The 22,955-nt window shown below is 38.6% G+C and overlaps 1 pseudogene; it reads right to left on the reverse strand.

Annotated features, from left to right (window-relative positions):
- Positions 1-2,025: 2,025 nt before the first annotated feature.
- Positions 2,026-22,955, reverse strand: part of LOC100299242 (ankyrin repeat domain-containing protein 26-like) — a 29,763-nt pseudogene continuing 8,833 nt past the window's right edge.

A 22,955-nucleotide genomic window follows, 5' to 3' on the forward strand; every position in this document is an offset into this window, starting at 1 on the left:
AAGGCAATGGCACCCCACTCCAGTACTCTTGCCTGGAAAATCCCATGGAAGGAGGAGCCTGGAAGGCTGCAGGCCATGGGGTCGCTAAGAGTCGGACACGACTGAGCAACTTCACTTTCACTTTCCACTTTCATGCACTGGAGAAGGAAATGGCAACCCACTCCAGTGTTCTTGCCTGGAGAATCCCAGGGACGGGGGAGCCTGGTGGGCTGCCGTCTCTGGGGTCGCACAGAGTCAGACACGACTGAAGTGACTTAGCAGTAGCATGGACACTCATGACCTTGGGGATTTACCTTCTATCTCAAGTAGTAATAGTGGCAGGGGCTGGAGGAAGGGGGTCAGCAGATGAAGAACTGGAGACTTTCTCAGAAGGAAAGCAACACCTATTTTTAGCAACGTTCTAGAGTAAGGAGTTAGAAGCACAAAGGGGCTCTGGAGAAGGACTTCCCACTGCAGGAGGCAGGGAACACAGGCCACTGGGTCTGATCATACAGGTTGTGGGCGGCATGAATTTGGTGGGCACCAGCTACATCATACTCATTGTGGATTTATGCATTTATTGCTATTATCTTGGGGTTCCCTTGTGACTCAGCTGATAAAGAATCTGCCTGCAATTTAGGAGACCTGGGTTCCATCCCTGGGTTGGGAAGATCCCCTGGAGAAGGGAAAGGCCACCCACTCCAGTATTTTGGCCAGGAGAATTCCGTGGACTGTATAGACCACGGGGTTGCAAAGAGTCAGATACAACTGAGCGCCTTTCACTACAACCATCTTGAAGCAGGACAGCATCCTGGAAGGAGTGTCTGTTTCTAATTCCTACACAGGTGCCACGGGGCTACCTGTAATGCTGAGGGGAGGGTCTGGCTGTAGCAGGGCTGGAATAAGATCTGGAGATGGACCAGCCCTGCCTGATTCTGGAATTAAGCTTTGGGTGTCAGGGCCAGATGCTGTACAGCAGGAAGTCCTGGGGGACCAGGAAATCTTGAGCTCTAACTTTTCATGGACTTTTTTTCTCAACCTGCTCTGCCAGGAATCCATTTCATCTGGACCCACCGTCTGTTCTGGGCCCAGCTCCTGTCTCTGGCACCTGCTGGCCTCAGCATTTTCTCTTTTTGGCCTCATCACCTTCCTCCACTGCAGTCCCTATAGCCTGATTTTTCAATACGTGCCTTGACAATCTATAAGCATAACTGCCTTACTAGAGAGTAATTATTCTGGAATTTTCCCGGGGTGGGGGCTGGTGGCGGGCGGGGTGGGGGAGAGGTGCTTCTGTCCACAAATAGAAAAAGATGAAATGACTGGCAGTACACTGTGCAGAAAGTTAAAAGCCTCTTGGGAGAAAAAAGAAACCCTTAAAGAGTTGTCAGATTATCAATACATCAAAGCTACAAAGACCTTTTTGGAGGAACCCAAGACACAAATAAGAATCTCTTTGAGAAAAGGGCCTTAGAGCTGTAATCAAAGGACTCTAAGAAAAAAATCAAGTGCCAATGGTAACCTCACTTGTTATTTTAGGCCCCAAGAACAGGAATGTAAAGAACCAGGGTAAGACATTAGACTGCAAGAACTCAGTGGAAATAGTACTCATTTTTACAAAGAATTTTGCAAATTTTCAGAGTTGAAAAGAGCCTATAATGAAGTTAATTTTAGTAAAGAGATAAAATCTGAATTCCTAAGGGTTGAACAAAAATATACTGGATTTAAGAGACTTAGACACTTAAAATTGGAAGCAGAAAACTGAAAAAAACCTCTGTGATCTAATCATACATTGTCAGAAATTGCCAAAAGACATAGCAAGTGCTCTTGCTCACAAAGAAAATGAAATTCAGATTTTGAGTAATGATTTTATGTGGCCGAAATACCCGGCAGGTGACCAGACTGAGAAGTTGAGAAACACATGATAGATGGCTCACAAAATGAACCTTTGTTAACAAAAGATAAAGGCCATTTCCAATATAAGCTAAATGCTGAGTTGCTAGCTCAGCAAGGGCTGGAAAACAGAAATGTTGAAACAAAAAAAAATCATAAAATTTCTGTCTCCTTTATTAACAGTTAATTATAGCTTTTACTTAGTGTGCATTAAGTCAAATAAACAACTCAGAAGTTCACCAAATTAAAAACAAGGATCATTCATATCAAAAATCTGAAACCCAGTGCAAAAAAGATAATAGAACTAACCTAGGTCAAGTAAGTCTCCATGCTGTTATTTGAAGGGCGTGGAATTGAGGTAGAAAAGCCTACATTTGGTCTTGGAGTAAGATTTCCATTGAGCACTAAAGGATTATTGAAATTTCCAACACAAGGGGGCTCCGGCACTGGCCTTGAGCTAAGAATGCCGAGTAAAGATCTGTTCTGCTCTTTCTCCACCTCAAGTTTGGTGCTGATCACTGCCAGCCTCTCATGAGTCCTGGGGAAGATGGAAAACATCAACTTAATGATTTGCATTTTTAAAGTTGCCATATAGTAAATGGAATTCCCAATAAACTGTTTGAACACTGAAAACACAGAGCAGACCTCCTGTAAACAATGATAGCTGTAACCTTGTTCTAAAGAAGTACACATGTGTCTAGGGCTCCTCAAGTAACAAGTCACAGTTGGGAGAGGAGAGAAAGGGCATCAGGGAGAAAGGGAGGTGGCCTCACAGTGACACCTGCTGCCCTCTGGGACACACCTGCCTCCAGGAAACAGTTCAGGGATAAAGAAACACCACATCCTACAAAGCCACTTTCAAGCATTTGCTTTCACCACCCTTGTATACATACTCGTTTCACTCATGACCTCAGAGAAATTAAGTTTTGGCTCTGAGGAATCATCTAGAGTCACAATCTAGAGGGGAGGACAAGAAAGTCAATGGGTGATTGAAAAGAGCTAAAACAGCCCCAGGAACAATTACAAGTATCCCCTACTTTTCCAAAGTTTACTTTATGTTACTTCACTTCTAGGAAAGGCCTATGTCAGCATCTGTTTTTGATAATCAAAAAACAAAAACAAATTTTTTTTGAAGAGACTTTTTGATTTCATATAAAAAGTTTCCATGTACATTTTACAGTGAGAGGCATCGCGCTCCCCAAGCAGGGAGACTGGCCCCACTGAGCTCCTTCCCTGGAAGCCACATCCCACAACTCAGCGTCAAGTCACCACAACCCTGAACCCTATATGGGAGCACCTGTGTTTCACTTGTGCATATTCATTTTAGACTTCAAGTAGCAGAACGTGCCCTCGGGTACCTGCTTCTTTGCTGTATGCTGTTTGGGCTTATGAAAGGCTTCCTAGAAATGCTCTGCTTTCAGACAGTGGGGAAACCCGGACTAGGCACTGGAGGTGCCATCTGCCCTTTCCATCCTCCACACCCGCTCCCTCAGTCAGATCACCATACTACTTCTAGACACTCTGTGAATTATCCCGTCTTTCACTCCTGTGTTAATTGCCCCCAGTTTCACAAGCATGCCTTTATGCAGTGTGCTGCTGCTGCTAAGCCACCTCAGTCGTTTCCGACTCTGTGGTAAAACTTAAAAGGACATCGTGTTAATAGTTTGTCTTAGGCCACCCTCTAGCAGTGACCATCTAGTTAGCTTTTACTTCCTACTAATCTCATGAACTGTGCTCTATAAAAATTAGGCTTTAGAGACAAATTAACGAACTAAATTTACTTTCTGTGATTCTGTGTTTTGACTTACTTGTCTGGTTTACCTTCCAATGACTTTCTAACTTCTAGTTCTACTAGGTAGAGTTGCTTATATTTTTCCAACTCTGCTTTTTGAGAATCTTCTTGCAAAGTTTTCACCTTGGAGAGTTCAGATTCCAAGTCTTTAATTCTGAGTTCCATCTGAATTCTTATGGAAGCATTATTCTTCTCTTTTAACTGCTCTAAATTCTCCTGAGATGCTGCTTGTATCTAAGGCAAATTTTAAAAGATAACATTTTAAAAATAATCATTCACCTGGAAAATGGTATTTGCTCCCTTTGAGTCAGTGATTCAGAAAGCAATTTTAAAGGTTAAAAAAAAAAAAAGAGCAGAAGTTTAAAACAATTATTGTCAATGTGAAGTGAATTAAATGTGAATTATAAAATTAAAGTGGAATTATTGTTATAGTGGTGCTTATATAATCTGATAATTCAAAGAACAAGAGGATCAACTTAAAATTTTAAAAATCCAACAAGACAACTTAAACATAATTCAAGAGGATGGTACCAGTTCTAAACCACAACATTTTCTTTTCCTCCTAGTAGTGTTGTTTTATACCACTTGGTCTTATAAATGAAAGGATTCTCTAGTGAGAATCATTCTGATAGGTCAATTTGGTGATAACTGTGATGGAAACGGAAATATCTAAAGGGAGAAACAAGTGCCCCCTTCCTTCCAGAAAACTACCAAACCAACTGCTCCAGGGAAGTAGAGGAAACACAGAAGCTGTATAGATCCAAAACCTAATTCACAATGAGGTGCATTCAAGCACATGACAGATGAACAAATGAGCCTGCAAAAATAGGCTGACTTACTTTAATTTCTCTACAAGATCCTGTCTCGCCCTTTCTTCAATCTCCCGTTTATACTGCTCTACTTCACTGTGTTCTATCATATTCATTTCTATATGACTTCTGAGGTGCACTACTTCTTGCGCCAACTTCTTTTTATTCTTCTCCAGTTTTTCACATTTCTTTTGCATTCCTTTCATAGATAGTAACTCCTCTCGAAGAACTTGATTTTTTGCATCCAGGTGCAGATCTTTTGAAGACGCACTTTCCAGCTCTGCTGTAAGATCGTCAATCTGCAAGAATAAAACAATACTGTTTGGTAATGAGGCAAGTGGACTGAGCACAGCCTAACTCAAACCCAGGACCAAATAGATACGATGGTATCTGTATTGTAGAATATAGGACCAGGGATTACTCAGAGAATCAAGAAAGAAGTTCAAACCACCAAGAGTCACAAAATATATTCTTCACTGTCATCATCTTTGTCACACAACATTTGCACTTGATTTTACACTCTTTTCTATTTTTTCTCCATAAAATCACTACAAGTCAGTCACCTCTTAGTAGAATGTCTCTTACTCCTTCCCCCCATCTTAATGCCCCATGTTTTAAAGAAGTTTGAGGGATACTGTATTGAGTTATCTAGGGCTGAGTTAATAAACGCTTCCCAAAAGAAGATTGTGAAAATAAGACCCTCATTAATAAATCTTATAAATATGGATTCTAATCCCATGTATTTTTCTGAACTATGAATCAGATCAGATCACTCGCTCAGTCATGTCCGACTCTTTGTGACCCCATGAATCACAGCACGCCAGGCCTCTCTGTCCATCACCAGCTCCCGGAGTTCACTCAGACTCATGTCCATTGAGTCAGTGATGCCATCCAGCCATCTCATCCTCTGTCGTCCCCTTCTCCTCCTGCCCCCAATCCCTCCCAGCATCAGAGTCTTTTCCAATGAGTCAACTCTTCTCATGGGGTGGCCAAAGTACTGGAGTTTCAGCTTGAGCATCATTCCTTCCAAAGAAATCCCAGGGCTGATCTCCTTCAGAATGGACTGGTTGGATCTCCTTGCAGTCCAAGGGACTCTCAAGAGTCTTCTCCAACACCACAGTTCAAAAGCATCAATTCTTCAGCACTCAGCCTTCTTCACAGTCCAACTCTCACATCCATACATGACCACAGGAAGGGCGGCCGAGAGGAGATACCCAGCGTCCGAGGTCAGGGCGGCGACAAGAGGAGTTACCCCACGCCTGAGGACAGGGGCGGCGGCCGGGAGGAGCAACCCCACGCCCGAGGCCAGGGGCAGTGGCTGGGAGGACCAACGCCACACCGTGGCTGCACGGGCACTGGAGGGCCTAGAGGAGCTATCCCACATTGAATGTCAGGAAGGGCGGCGGTGAGGAGATACCCCTCGTCCAAGGTAAGGAGCATTGGTTGCACTTTGCTGGAGCAGCCGTGAAGAGATACCCCACGCCCAAGGTAAGAGAAACCCAAGTAAGACGGTAGGTGTTGCAAGAGGGCATCAGAGGGCAGACACACTGAAACCATACTCACAGAAAACTAGTCAATCTAATCACACTAGGACCACAGCCTTGTCTAACTCAATGAACTATGAATAGTTTTTGCTAATTTGAACTGCATTCCAAAGAAAAATAATTCAAAAGGTTAACGAAATCCCATCTCCTAATAGCTTAGTGAGATGATCCACACATTTTTCTGAACAACAACAACAACAAAAAAAATGCCTCATTTTTGTAACCATTTGTTACTTTTAACAGAACAGAACATACCAAACAAAACAACAAACAAAATTTGCGGGAATTTCAGTGACACCGAGTTGCAAAGAACTTTCCTTTAGACAGAATGATTACTTGGTAAGTCAAGGTGAGTGGATGTGGTGGTATTGAAACTGTCTACAAATTCTTTGACACATTTCTCTGAAATGCCCTCCCCTTAAATATATGCTGGCCTCAGTAACTGATTTCTACTGGATGGAGTCTGGGGAAACTGACTTTTGCTCTGTGGGAAAGCCCACCCTTAGCATCAGTCACTACGCTGCGAAGAAGCCCAGACCACATGCTGAGCACCTTGTCAGTGCCCCCACTGACCACCCCCAACTAATGTCCCATCCAAAAGCCAGCTCCAACTGCCAGACATGTGCATGAACTAATCTGCAGATGACTCTGGTTCCCACCTTCACGACATCCCAGCTGATGCTGACTGGAAAAGAAACGTGCTGGTCTGACTCACTGAGCCTTGCCCCAACACAAATTTGTGAACAAAGTAAATGCTGTTTTGAGCCACTAGGCTTTGACGTGGTTTATTATACAATTTGCTGGCAATAAATATCTGGCACAGATACTGATATTAAAAATGCCGTTAAAAAAGAACTAAAAGATGTGAGAATGCCTTTCAACCTGGAGGTAGGTGAGATCTGAATGGATGCAGAGAAAGAAATTAAAACCCAAAGGGCTTCATGACATTGTAAATTGAATCCTGATGGCCCTTAAAGAGGCTGTTGGTGACAGCTTCTAGGCAAGAGAAGAAAACAACACTGAAACACAGGGGAAAGGAGACTCTTGCTACGAATCAGGTGAAAGTAACATCAATGAGAGGGATAAGCTATCAAAAAAAGGGGGGGCTATTAAATAGAAAGGAACCAGGCTCAATTATATTTGGGTTCAATATCTGTTATCTCCTTTACAGCATCTCCACATGTCCGGTGGTCACATGATGCTAAAAGAAAGAAACAGCTTCTGGGCTAAGATCAAATCTAGGGTGCTGCCAGGAAAACATGGTCTAAAGGTGAAGCCTGTGAAACCCTTCATTAAGACCCTGGAAAGACTTAAGGTGGTGCCTCAAATTCCTTTAAAGATCTTAAGGGCATACGAATTTAAAAGGCATCATCCTACAAAGCTTCACAAGAAGCCCAAGGTGCAGAGCTTCTCTTAAAAAAAGATTTGTGAGGGTAGCCTTTCCAATGATGTGAACCCCAATCCAATTTTCAGGACAGTAAAAGCTTTAAAGAGAACCTTGGCAGCAAAAAAAAAAAAAAAAAACAGTGCTTGGCCTAACAGAGACCAAGGAATACAAATGAGAATAGCCATTTGGGATTTTCTTAGAAGTTCAACAAAGAGGAAGCTGGCTTAAGAAACATGACTCAGCTACAGACAGAGGTCATTTCTTATGAAAAGGACAGCACACAGAGCTCAGAGGGCAGAGCAAAGGAGAAGCACTCCTATGGGCAGGACCAAGTCCTCATCAAAGAGCTGGCAGCACCAAACTGGACCTCAGAGCTGCTATGGACTACGCTGCCTCCCGTTTCCCGTTTCTGAACGGGAGAGTCCAGTCATTCAGCAGAATGGTGGGGGTGTGGGTGGCAGATAGCTTGTCCCTTTAGTTCTCAAGTCTTAGTACTGAGAGGGTTGTGCTCACAGGGTCACACTTTAGAAATCACACCCAGAAACCTCATCCCCATGTGCCATCTGTACCTGATGAAGATAGTAAGACCTCTACTTGAGCCTGAGCCTGACACTGTTAACAACTGAGACTTGTGAGGGAATGGGTGGGGAAAAGGGTATTTTTCATTGGAAGGAATATAAAAAATTGTGGCCAGTGAGTAACTGTGCTAGTTTTTGAATGTACCCATTAGTTTTAAAAACTTTATTCTGTAAAAAAGGTAGAATATAGGCCAAGTATAAGTGACTTGCTCCTATTGAACAGAAGATGATGAAAATGATGCTGTGTGAACTACAAAGCGAGGTTAGACAAGGCAGCAGAGCTTCTGCCTGGCTCTCAACCTGGGAACCAGGCTCCATGTTGCGAGGAAGCCCAGGCTGCAAAGAGAGCCCAGGTGTTCAGGGTAGGTGTTTCACTTGTCTGCCTTCACCAAAGTCCAGCCGACCACAGACACCAACTATCAGACATGGGCATGAACACACCTTCACCCGATTCCAGCCCCCAGCCCTCGAGCTGCCCCACCTGAAGCCGAGGGGAGGAGAAGCCAGCCATCCTGGCCACCTTTTCCCAAGTGTAGATTTTGAACGAAACCACTGTTGTTTATTGAAGCCACTAAACTTAAAGCTGATTAGGAAAAAACAGAAAAATGGATTTTTGGAAAAGAGAAAATAAAAGCATAACTTAAATGCAGGTAGAAACTGATCTCCTATAAACTGGAATATAATAAAGGGTGAGATTTTTAATGACAATGTTGATGAGAAGAAGCGAATAACTAGAAGAAAGACTTAAGAACTATTCAGGAAGAAGTTTTTCCAGGGTTTCCTTCAATGACAATTTCTTACAAATAGGCAGGTGTGACTCCTTAGAATTTCTGCTCAAGTTTGAAAGCAATGAAGACTAGTAAGCAATGAGACATATGATTTGAACTATGAGAAATAACTAGAAATAGTTTAATTACCAAAATCAGACTTTTGACCTCATCTCAATGTACTGAAATTCTAAAAGATGGGTAGCTTTGAGTAGTTACTAATCTAGAACTCAATCTTCATTGTCCTCTCCTCAGAGAGAGAAATCAAACACCACGAGATGCCACTTCATACTTGCTAGGATGGCTATACTCACAGAGACAGGTAATGGCTAGTGTTGACAGGAATGTATAGAAATGAGAACGTTTTACATACTTTGGATACAAACATAAAATGATGCAGCCGTGCTGGGAAACAGTATGGCAGGTCCTCAAAAGGTTAGAGTTGCTGTGTAATACAGCAATTCTATTCCCAACTATATTCCCAAAAGAAGTGACAAAACACGTTCACACCAAACTTAGACATAAATGTTCACAGCAACATTACTGACATTAGCCAAAAAGTAGAAGCAACCCCAAAGGCCCATCAGATGATGAATGGACAAGTAAAATGTGGTACACCCATACAAGAGAATACTACTGAGCAATAAAAGCAAGGAAATACTGATGCATGTTAGATGTACCTTGAAAATACTACGCTAAATGAAAGAAGGCAGTCACAAAGGATCCCATATTGTGTGATTCCACTGACACGAAATGTCCAGAAAGGGACATCTACACAGTCAGGGAGTGGAGTCATGGTTCCCTCAGGCTGGGAAGATCAGGAAGGGAAAACTGGCCCAGGGTGATTTCTTTGGATGGTGATGAAAATGTTCTAACGTGGTAATGCCTGTGTAACTCTTTAAACACAATAAAGTTACTGAACTGTACAGTTTAAATGAATGAACTGCATGGTATGTTCATTAGATTTCAACAAACCTGTCACCAAAAACAACGGATGCTTTGGGGTCATTAATGCTGTGCTACTCAGCTTCAGATCACCAGCCAGGGTTCAAGACAGAGAGAGTCAAGAATGTGCCCTTTTTATCTCAAAATGATATAGGGAAAAGCTGTCTTTTTTACTGGTGTCCAACCTAAAAAATTAATAGACAAATCTGTGTTTCACTGTTCAAAGCATGGAATGATTTATATTTCCCCAAATTAAGTGATTTGGGGGTTCTAAAACTGATTAAAAATTACCTTATGTTTTAGCATATTCATTTGAATATCCATTTCAGTTTGACTGGTTTTTAAATCTCCATGGAAACTAAGCTCTCCATTTTTATATTCATTTAACTTCCTTCTTGTCATTTTTAAGGGTTTCTTAAATCTGTAGAAATGTATAGAATAAGTAAGTTCTTTAAGAGCAGATATTTAATAATTAAACAGATATATGTTTTCTCAGATAAAACAAACAAATCTATAAATTATAATCCTTTCTCATTGTTCAAATTTAATATTCCTTGAAAGCATAATAACTAAATTCTAATCTTAGATAAATAGTATGAAGAAAAATTTTATCACATTTAAATATACTGTGTGTGATATATGTAATATATGAGTTCTTATAAATAAGTTAATGTCAATATTTAGCATGCTAGTGTGAAATATTAATTTATTATTAAATATTAGTTATAAACCAGAGATCAGTATTCAAGCTAAAGATGAAGAGATATGATATATGAATGTTTTTTGAAAAGACACAAGATACGTTTGTTCCTACTGACCACAGCCTCTACAAAAAGAAAAGAAAGTAGATACAAAAAAACCAACAAGATTCTCACTCAAAATTGAAAAAAGAAAGAAAGAAAGAAAAATCTTTGGAGCCTGACTTAAGTGGGAAATAACCCAGGCTGAGAGTTTTAGAAGAAAGGAAATCAGAAGAGAGATAGAGTGTACCAGTCCCTTCAAGACTGTTTTAAGAGATGTAGAAATCTTGCCCAGCACATTGTTAACAAAATGCAAAGCAATGTAGAGAAAATTAAAAGAGAAAAATATTAATGAGAATCAGAGAAGAACCCTTTGTATAATCATCCCTTGGCATCCACAGAGGACTGGTTCAAAAATCCCCCAACACTCCATGGATACAAAATCCACAGATGCTCAAGTCTCCCTAAGCACATCTTCCCTATACTTTCAGTCATCCCTAGATCACTTACATTATCTAATATAATGTAAACGCTTTGTAAATAGTTATAAATACATAATATAAATACTAATTTATACTAATAGTTATAAATACATAATTAATGTGTTTATACATTAAATATTAATAGTTATAAATACATAATATAAATATAAATATTATGGACATAGTTGCCAGCTTGAGACCACTCCAAGTTTTGCTTTTTGGAACTTTCTCAAATTTTTTTCCCTGAATACTTGTCATCTTAGGTTGGCTGAATCTGTAGATGATGAGGATTAACTATACTCAGCAAAAAAACAGAAGCAGTTTTTTATCTTACTGATCAAAACATGGTCACTAATTTTATTATTCTTTAAGTTACACAAAGATTTTTGTATGTACATTTTATAACTAAAATTTTGGGGCAAAAAGAAAATATAAGCCAAATCAAGATACTTTTTAATGTTGTTCAACAATAGCACAGGTAGGTTTTTAGATAATAAATTACTCAAATGATGAAGGGAAGGAACACAATTAAAAGAAGGCAAGATTACCAAAAAGAACAAAGAAACTTTGCAGAAGTAAAAATTCAGCATAGATGATGAGGAAGAGAGTGACATTACTACATGCAGAGGCACGGTTGTTACTGTTTTAGAAATCATTACAGATAAGTATAACACTGCTGCACTCAAAAACATTTCAGATTGTGCTGATATTCCACAGTAAACTTTGAAATAGGATAATGTGTTTAATTATGAAAAGACACATAAAAAATGAATTTGTGTCTAAGGTTTTAAATAAAGTAAAATTATACTTTTATTCATCGTTGAGATTATCAGAAATATTAAAATCTTACCGAGTGATCTCTTTTTCTAACTCACTGTTTTTCTTCTTTTCTTGGTCCAAGCTATTTTCCAGAGATTGTTTTAATTCAATGTATTTCTTTAATTGTTCCTTGTCATCCTCAGACTTAGAAAAAAACAATTTAAGAAAATTAGTTTTAAATACCTAGAGAGACTTATTCTTTCTTAAAAATATGATTTCTCATGAATTCACAAGTTAATATGAATTTATAGTAAACACAGTTTTTAAACCAGATTGATGCCAATAACAGATTTCAAAATTGATGACTTTTCTTAAAACAACTTAAAATGATTTTCCATTTCATCATTTTTCTGGAATTTAAATTGCCAACTTTTATTGGTTAAAAATAGAGACTTTTACACATAAAATACTAAATGTTAATGAAAGATTTTTAAAGACTGCCTATATTTACATTTTACTTTCTAGAGATGCTCAAAAATCATTTTCATCAATGGTTCAAGATATTCCAGGTTTTGTTAAGTCACACCTTACTAAAATAATCTTTGAAAAATTCCCATGCAACCCCCATCTCTTAAAAAAAAAAAAAACCAACAAATGAAAAATACAGTCGTTCAGAAAAATGGTTCTATACAGATATAGTATTCATTCTTAACGAAGAGAACAAACTACAATATTTGAAATGATTCATTCTCAAAAATATCACAGAAAGATCTGGATTACAAAAGAAACTCAAAATTCTCAAATCATTACTCAAATTTCTGGACTCAAATAGATGTTTGTGTACCAATGTTCAAAGCAGCAGTAGTAACAATAGTCAGAAGGTGGAATTTCATTGACAGATGAATGAACAAAATGTGGTCTGTATAAAATATTGCTTTTGGACTGTCACAATTTTTTAAATTAAAATCTTACTATAAAAATCATTAATTTTATGAATTCAGTTGATTTCTTCTATAGAGGATTCACAGTACTAGTAGCAAGCAGTATCAATAAAAATACAATAAGCTAATCAATGAGACTTTTCACAGTGTCCAACATATTCTTATATATTACTAGTAAAAAAATTAAAATCCTTTCTCAGTATGACAGAAATTAAGAGGTTGACTTACCAATTTTGTCCTTAACAGGTTTTTCTGAAGCTGTTCAATTTTGCCCGCTTGCTTTTTGACTGTAGTTTGTAACTCAGCATTTTCAATTTCAAGCCTAAAATGCAGATTTTAAAATAATTATTCTCACACATAGGTTTTTTTTAAGATTTTTTTTGGACGTAGACCATTTTTGAAGTCTTTATTGAATTGACTGCAATATTGCTTCTGTTTTATGTTTTGGTTTTTTGGCTGTGAGGCATGTGGCGTCCTAGCTTCCCAACCAGGGATCAAACCCTCACCCTCTGCCTTGGGAGGCATAGTTTTAACCCTTGGACTGTCACGGCATTCCTTCACATAGATTTTTAAAATATCACACTGTTTTTGAATAAACATCTTCAGGTTCAATTACATAGGTTCTTAGAATTTTGAAAAGTAGATGATTTGGCAACTGTACTGTTTTTCTATTTGTGACTAATCGCCTTCCCTGGTGGCTCAGATGGTAAAGAATCTGCTGGCAATGCAGGAGACCCAAGTTCGATCCCTGAGTCAGGAAGATCCCCTGGAGAAGAGAATGGCAACCCACTCCAGGATTCTTGCCTGGAGAATTCAATGGACAAAGGAGCCTGGAAGGCTAGAGTCCATGGGGTTGCAAAGAGTTAGACATGACTGAGCAATTAAAACTTTAATTTTTCACTTGTGGATAATGTGCAAAATATGGAAATAATGGGGGGAAATTATGCATCTCAAAACAGCTCAAAGCTGAAATGTTACACAGCTTCACGATCATGTGCTTATTATCACTATTGATCTATTCTCATATTATACTGTTTATCTGCTTTATACTTATTTTCTATGCTGCTTTAAATCGTACTTTTGGACGTGATCCTGTGTTTTCTCAGCACATCTCACAGCCTCTGTAAGTTGATCCTGTGCTTCTTGCAACTAGAAAAAAAAGAAAAAACAACTGTTTTAACTACTAATAACCTAGTAAATCCGCCATCATTGGTTTTTGTCTCTTTTGTCTGCATATTGTTAACAGCTGCTTTCCTGCCACACAGCAGAGATGAGTTGTTGCAACAGACACCTTACAGTCCACAAAGTGAAAATATTTCCTGTCTGCCCTCTGCAGGTTACTGACCGCTCCTCCAGCACTCAAACACAACATCATCCATGCTTTAAATCAGATTTTCTCAAATAAACATATAAATTTATAAACTACTCAAATGAGGAAAGACAGAAAACTACCTTATGGTAAACAATTTTTTTTTTAATCCAGGCTCCACATCGGCCATCACTTTAAATATCCACATATGTAAATGACCACAGATCTTCCAGTAGTTACGAGAGCTAACACTGCTATTGATGACAACCTAGTGTGAGAGGCAGTAGCTACACAGGAGCCAGAATGCGTGGGCCTGTGTCACAGTTCCATCAGTTCTGAGCTGTGTGTCCTGGAGCAAATCACTTAATCTTTCTGTATCTCAGTTTCTCCATCCATAAAATGGAGATAATGGTAGCATCAACCTCAGTGGGATGTTTGGAAGATTATATTGCGGAGTTTACATACTGTACTTTAGAAAAGGAAATGGCTCCAGTATTGCCAGAAGGAAACCTGCTCCAGCATTCTTGGCTGGAGAATCCCATGGACAGAGGAGCCTGGTGTGCTACTGTTCATGAGGTCACAAAGAATTGGACACGACTGAGTGACTAACCACATACATAAACTATTTAGAAGATGAAGTGGCATAGAATAAGAACTGTTTGTAATTGACATTATTACAGTCGTTGCATTTTATCTGCAAAACAATTTGATATATCAGGCAGATGTCATGCCAACAGAAGTCGTCTTCAACACAAGTCACACTGAAATCACTCTCCATACCATTGCAAGTGGCATTAAGGAGGAGCATGAGGCCCAGAACATATGCATCCAGTACTTCAAAAATGTTCACTGAGTCCACTAACCAGCTAGCAGTGTTCTCCACTATAATAATTTGTAATTTACTTCCTCTCTGTACTACTCAGTGGACAATGACCACAGGTTAATACGCAAATAGCACCTCCTGGATGGAGTGGCACAGAACTTACATGACCATCAGAGGAAGGGTGAAGTCACTGAAATGGAAATATTACCATACTGCTAAATCAAAGTTCTGAATCAATTCATTCCCAGGAACTGTTAATGTCTAGCAAGTACTCAGATGAGAAAATTAAGGTTACAAGCTATGAATATCAGAGAAGCCAACTCCAGAACCTCACAGGTGGTGAAAGGCTAGAAATCTGTAAATCCCACTTCTGGCTGCATAATGAAAGAAGGAAAATTTACATTTTTCTTCCAGAGTCAGGGGGAAAAATGAGCATTTAATTGAACAATTCTATTCTATTAGACTAATAGAATTTAGTTTCTTAATAACAGTTTTACTATACCAGTATCTCCAAGAAGAAATTATTGGTATGGTAAAAAGTACTTACTTGTGTCCTAACAACTGTTAAGCTAAAATATTTTCCATTTATGCAGACAAGTATTGTGCATGTCAGTAAATATTCCCTGTTAAACCAATGTATACTTAGACAAGATTCTCCCTCATGAAAAAAAGGACAACAATGTAAAATTAAGGGCTAAAATATTCTTCACAGACTAGATGAGAAAGGCTGAAGAGAAAAGGCTCAAAGAGAACTGGACAGTCAGGAAAGCTCCATGGATGAGAAGAGACTGGGCACCAGGTCCGAATAAATGGAGGACTACCCAGGAGAAAACAAAACTCTGAACACCAAAAGGACAGTCTGAGCAAAGCCCAAGAAAAGGTGAAAGCCAGTTATCTCTGAGGATAAAATCCAACCACAGGAAAACAAAAGCATGTCGACACAGAAACTTGTAAATCAGTGTTCACAGCAGCACTTTTAATAGCCTCAAAGTAGAAACAAGCCAAAGCTTCAAGAACTGGTTAATGGACAAATGGCTTAGCCACATACTGTTTATTTTTTGACAATTAACAGAAATAGAAGAACTGATAACATGCTATAACATGGATGAAACTCAAAAACATGACATCAAATGAAAAAAGCTAATCACAAAGGAGCACACACTGTGTGATTCTGTTTATATGAAATACCGAGACAGATACTACACTGGTGTTTGCCTGGGGCTGAGGGAGATGGGGGGCCATGAGGGGTGGCTAAGGGATGCAGGATTTCCTTTTCGGAGTGATGGAAAGGCTCTAAAATTGGTCACAGGTGACACCTTTCTACACTAAGAGACAGTGAACTACACATTTTCAGTGGGTGAATTATATGATATGTGAATTATATTTCAATAGCTTTTTTAAAAAATCCAATGGCAGGATCTAAATAATCTTCTTAATTCTCTATTTTGGATGTACATAAAACTCTACAGTCATTGACATAAGTAAAGATGAGAAATGATATTTTCCTGAAACATTCCATTAAACATCCTCTGATTTTATCTGGCTTGCCTTATCATGGCAATACAGGTATCACACAAAAAAAGTATTGTTTCAAAGAAAGTCTCTCAACTTCAGTGAAGAATGCTGCACAATTCTTAACTTTCCTAAGGGTAAATTATATAAGAAAAAAAATATATATAATGCAAATGGCAGAATGAAAGTCAAGTTTTAGAAATGAGTGCATTATAAAGATAATAAATTTGTAGTAAATTACTTGCAATGAAAATACAAAAGAAAGCTGTCCATGAAAACGACTGTCCTAAAACACTTTATCCTACATATAAACAGTCAACACATTCAATTTCATACATACCTGACTTGTGAGTTGACATAACTTCTTTAAATCCTGTGTCTCAACTTCTAAGTTGGCACGATAACGTGACAAGACCTCCAGTGACGCCTCTGCCATAGACTGCTTTTTGAGGGTATCAGCCAGTTCTTGTTGAAGTTGTCTCACAAATGACTCATAAGATGCTCTGTCACTGAGTTTATCAAATCACTTTACTATTACATTATGCTAATAATAGATAACTCCAACATATGGACTTTGAAAATTATCACCACAGACAGCAACTCACCTTCTTTTTCCTCCTCACTGAGTTTGGTTACAGACACAGAAGGGGCTACCCTCCAGCCTTCCTGATATTAAGTTACTCAGACAACAGATGTGGCCCCACTGTCCACGCCCTGCCCCTCCCAATAAATCTGCAGAGCTTCACCACTTCATATCCAGAAAGAAATGAGTGTGTAGGTGGGAAAAGTGATGGGAAATTCCACACTGTGGAAACATTTTCCCTTCCTTTTTTACTAGAAGCTTTGATTAACTCAGAGATCTTCACATATTCCAACCAGTGCTCAGATCTTTCCAATAGATTCCTACCTCAGCAGAAAAAGGAGGCCATTCCCTTGTTGCTTATCTATTTTATATCTAGTAGTATGTCTATATTAATCCCAAACTCCTAATTTATCCCTCCTCCCCACCTTTGCCCTTGGCTAACCGTAAGGACATACTGGAGAGCACAGGGAACTCTACTCAATATTCTGTAGTCACCTACCTGGGAAAAGGAACTGAAAAAGAATGGATATATGTGTATGAATAACTGAATCAATTCCCTATACATCTGAAACTAACACAAAATTGTAAATCAAACATATTCCAATATAAAAGAAAAATGAAATTTAAAAAATGAGGTTGCTCCCATAGCCTTCAAGGAGCCTCGATATCTTAACCTCCACCTGCCTCCAGACCGCAGCCCCTACGACCCTCTCCCTGACTCACTCCATTCCTGCTGCTCACGAATCCTGCCATCCTTTATTTTTAGTGGACAAACTTGTATTCAAACAATACTAATTGATCCTTAAAACGAGAATTATGTGCAAATTGTTTGTAAAAATGCTCTAAGTAAATAACATAAATAGCAATGGGAAGATTAAATCAGGAATAGTTTGGCTAAAGCTCACCACTTGAGTCCCAGATTATGATTCAGTAACAAATAGATGCCTTTAAAGAGTTGAGACGCCATAAGAAAAAATGATTCAAGGCTGAAATTTTCCCAAATTTGACCAAAACAAATATGACCAAAAGGTATGACAAGTTACTGAAACCAAAGTACAATATATAAAATATAGCATCTGGGAAACCTGGAATTGACTGTCAAGGTAATCCATGTAACTGAAACTTATTTTTGAAATATTCATTTTAGGTTTGAGCATTTCATTTATCCACTTCATCATGATACTGAAATGTGGTAACACAAAGATTAAAATCCTTATCCTAATAGTGAAAGAGTAAATTACTAACACTATCTATATTAATAATTTAGAACTGAATCTCTTAACATTTCATAAGCAGTACAATGTCTCTACTCAAAGTAAAGCATCTCTTGGGTCTAATTTTTATTTGCTGGATACAAGGTGTGCTTTTAGGCTGGTTTAGAGACCATAGATTCACAGCCTATGTATTTTTTATGTTCAACTAGATTCAACATTTAGCCAGAATCAAGAATCGCTTTAAACTTTCTTTCAGGAAGTCTGAGAATTTCTTCTTCTGGATATTCACTTCTCTTTCTGCTTTCTCATTTTCGTACTGACACATTCTCTCTTTTAAATGATTACACTCCTTGATTAACTCCTTGTTTCTTTCCTCCAGCACCAGACCTTGTTTCTCACGTTCGGCCTGAAGTTTTCTCACCATCTGCTGAAACTGGTCTTGGATGCTAATGACCGTCTTCTCTTTACTGTCGGCTCTGTTTTGTGTATCATCCAGTTGCTCTCGGAGCAACATGTTTTCACTCTGGAGTTGAGATAATCTCTCCTCTAAGGATTCCTGCTTTCCAATATATTTATTCACTTTGCCTTGTTCGTTCTGATACATGTGTTCAATTTCCTGCTTTTGACACTGTTTGGCTTAAGTCTCTCTGGACACGTTCTAACATCAAAATCTTTTCTCTGAGAGAATCTCTCGTGTGATGCAGCTTAATTTCTAGGTTATTGAACTTACTTTCCGCTCTAGAAAGTTGCTGGGAAAGCATCTCATTGTTCTTTCAGGTTAGCCACATCGGACTTCATTTTGTCATGCAAGTGTAACTGGTCGTCTCTTGCTCTCTGGAAGGCAAGTCCCAGGTCTCTTTTTGATGTCTGACATTGATCATGATCGTGTGAGGCAGCAGCCAGTCTAGAACGGTAGGATTCCACTTTCGTTTCAAGTCTGCATTTGCTTTCTTTTTCGTTCTCCAGCTTAGAGTTTAGCATTGTATTCTTAGCTGTCAGAGCATTAAGCTTGCTGAATATACTTAATATACTGGGATACAGTCTTTGTTAACGTTTCCTCATTCCGTTTTATTGCCTTTTGAAGATCATCATTCTTTCCTTTTACAATTTCAATGTCCTCAAAATATTTCTTTTCCTTTTCCCAGTACTGATTTTTCACTGCATCTATCTCCAGTCTTAGCATGGCAATTTCATCCTGCAGCATGTGGTTTTTGCGCAACAGGTCTTTTGCTTCTTCACAACTATCAGAAACCTAAGTGAAACAAAGGAGACTTTTAGCTAGTACTCAATAAAGTGACATTTCATGATTTCCTCTAAAATGAAAGACTAACCTCTATGTTTATACAATGAAAAGACTGCACCAAGTGTGTCTCCAAATGCAAAACATAAGGTTCGATACAAATCTCAGACATTATACAAGCAGAAATATCCAAAAGCTCAAAAATTTAATTGAAGACAACGAATCCATGAAAGTAAAAAAGAAACCCCAAGAGACTTTTCAAGAAGCTCAGAACCAGAAAGGCTTTTCTTTGAATTACAACGAACTTGGGAAGGCTTAAACCAAAGATGTATAGATCTGACTACACTTAAAAATTGCGTCTGATGTGGTATATTTGTACAATGGAATACTACTACGCCATAAGAAAGAATGAAATGCTATTTGTAGCAACAGGGATGTTGGACCTAGACATTATCACACTAAGTAAAGTAAGTCAAAGACAAGTATCATATCATACTGCTTACATGTGGAATCTAAAAATGAACTTATTTACAAAACAGAAAGAGCTTCACAGACATAGAAAACAAACTTACGGTCACCATAGGCAAAAGGGAGGTATGGGAAGGGAGAAATTAGGATGTTGGGAATAATATATACACACTGCTGCTGCTGCTAAGTCGCTTCAGTCGTGTCTGACTCTGTGCGACCTCATGGACTGCAGCCTACCAGGCTCCTCCGTCCATGGATTGTCCAGGCAAGAGTACTGGAGTGGGTTGCCATTGCCTTTTCCTAACATATACACACTAGTATATATGAAATATATGAATTGATCCTTTTGAACTCTAGTGTTGGAGAAGACTCTTGAGTGTCCCTTGGACTGCAAGGAGATCCAACAAGTCCATCTTAAAGGAAATCAGTCCTGGGTGTTCATTGGAAGGACTGATGGTAAAGCTGAAACTCCAATACTTTGGCCACCTGATGGGAAGAACTGACTCATTTGAAAAGACCCTGATGCTGGGAAAGACTGAAGGCGGGAGGAGAAGGGGATGAGAGAGGATGAGATGGTTGGATGGCCTCACAGACTCAATGGACATAAGTTTGAGTCAACTCTGGGAGTTGGTGATGGACAGGGAGGTCTGGCGTGCTGCAGTCCATGGGGTCGCAAAGAGTCAGACATGACTGAACTGAAACTGAACTGATATATAAAATAACCAACAAGGGTCAACATAAGGAACTACACTTAATATTCTACAAGAAAAATCTGAAAAGGAATATGTGTGTGTGTGTGTGTCAGTGTGCATGTGTGTTAGTCACTCAGCCATGTCTGACTCTCTTTAACCCCCATGGACTGTAGCCAATCAGACTCCTCTGCCCATTGAATTCTCCAGACAAGAATACTGGAGTGAGTAGTCATTTCCTTCTCTAGGGGACCTTCCCAACCCAAGGATCAAACCTAGGTCTCCTGTATTGCAGGTGGATTCTCTACAGTATGAGCCAGCAGGGAAGCCCTATATATATACACACACACATATACGTATATAACTGAATCACTGTGCTGAATACCTGAAACCACACAATACTGTAAATTGACTATAATTCAATAAACAACACTACTTGCTAGCTTTAAAAACACTGCATCTGATACCTAACCTATACAGCTACCTCACAATAAGAGCCTTAGCCCTATATATATTGAAACAGACTAAATTTCATAAAAAAAAGCTTTTTTGAGACTATGCTATCTTTCTAACATTTTAACAGTCAATTAGAAGAATTATCCCTCTTGATAACTGTACTAAGCACTTCTACAAATATCAATTAACTCATTAGCTATAATTCTGGAAAGGAAGAAGTTAAAAATATAAATAAGCTGCAGGCTTTTCACCAGGTCTTCTGACTCTAGTAGGCCTCTTACATCAAACCACAGTTACTTCTCTAGTACAAACATACAAAGTAAGCTTCTTATTTCACTCATGGTACACACACTAATGGTAAATAAGGTAAAATATAGAGAGCTCTTCTTAGAAAATCATGAGATTATTTGCTACAGCAATAACTTTCATCCTCTCTTCATAATGTTTAAAATAGTAAGACGGGGGAAATACAATGAAAAACACAATAATCATCACTAATATATATTATGGCATATCTATCACTGTTTTCAAAATTCCCTGTATGGAAACAGGGCACTCACAGATCAGAGTGCTCATTTTCTCACAAGTAGAAGAATGACATCCAAAATGTGGTCTCTGAACTGCCTATAGTTTCCTGCTTACCATCAGGGAAGTGATAAAGTAACCTAGTGATCTTTCGAGGAAACAACATCACTACCAACAACCAGGATATCTACTGTCAGTAGCAAAAGTTTGTTTTCTTTAGAGGGGGAAGGGGACTTTTATAAGTTTTTTCTATAGAAACAACTTTTTAAGGTGTTCAAAAGTGTTTTAACAACTGATGGCACAGTGTTTACAAATTGAAAACCTGTAAATGACGTGAAAAGGTCGTTGATAGGGTATTGGTTAAAGAAATGGCAGCAGAGCCAAGAACGGACTCCGATTTAGACACTGAAGATGATGATGTGCATGGAGTGACCGACACGTTCACTCCAAAGCAGAGGGACTCGGTCGGGTAGCACAGTCGATGGTGGACCACACACGGTCTTCCTTGCCTGAACCACAGTCAGGGTGCCGGCTCTCCCAAGACAGTTGCAAAAACCCTGAGATCAATGCCTATGGAAAATATTAAAGGCCTCTCCTTGGATGAGGCCATCATGTGTCGCTACCTATCTGAAGCAGACAAACAGATTTGAATTACAAATATTACTTTATCCAACAGATGGAAAATGTTTCCCTCCTCAAAACATAGATATATAGGCTTTCAAAATCCTCTATGCTTTCTATGATGTATAGTGTTGGTTTTTAAAATATATACATACACAGAGACATATACACATATTTGAAAATGACTACAGAAAATACCTCAGAGTTCATTTCCTTATTAGCCCTTTCTATCTCCTTTTGTTTGGCAAGGTGATTGGCCAGAATTCCATCCCGTAACATTCTGCCATTCCGTTCTCGAGAAAGCTGCTTCTGAGTGTCATTTCATGCTTCTATAACCTGGAGAGACATTATATGAAGTTTGGGGCCTATGCCATTACAAAAAAAAAAAAAAAGTTAAAAGCTTAGGAGAAGAATTTAAAATGAAAAAAACTGTTTAAAGGAAGTAGCCTTTTTAAGCACAAGGATCTTTATTCCCACATGAATAACTCAGATCTTAATTTAAATGCCTGCTAAATTTATCACAGAGCAAAAACATAGGCAGACATAGTATTGTGAAGGAAAATTTCTTTACAAAGCACTTAACTAGTTTCTTCACAGTGTCAACGCAAGTTAGCCTGTATTTTAACATAAGAAAGCCAAAATTAATACATGGATTGGAATTAATATTACTTTGCCTAATGTATCAAAAATGCCAACCATTATGTTAATGATTCAGCTTGATTTATGTCCATTCCTCCACTCAGAAAACATACACAGAGCATCTATGAGAAGTCAAGAATGGCAAGAAATTAATAACTTAAGCTCTAAATGTCACCGTTCATACTTAAGATAACAATTTTATTCTAAACCTAAAAATACATATTAAATTAAAGGGATACTATAAATAATATTGACGAAATAGT

The sequence above is a fragment of the Bos taurus genome, chromosome 14, assembly GCF_002263795.3.
Source record: "Bos taurus isolate L1 Dominette 01449 registration number 42190680 breed Hereford chromosome 14, ARS-UCD2.0, whole genome shotgun sequence".
Taxonomy (NCBI): Eukaryota; Metazoa; Chordata; class Mammalia; order Artiodactyla; family Bovidae; genus Bos; species Bos taurus.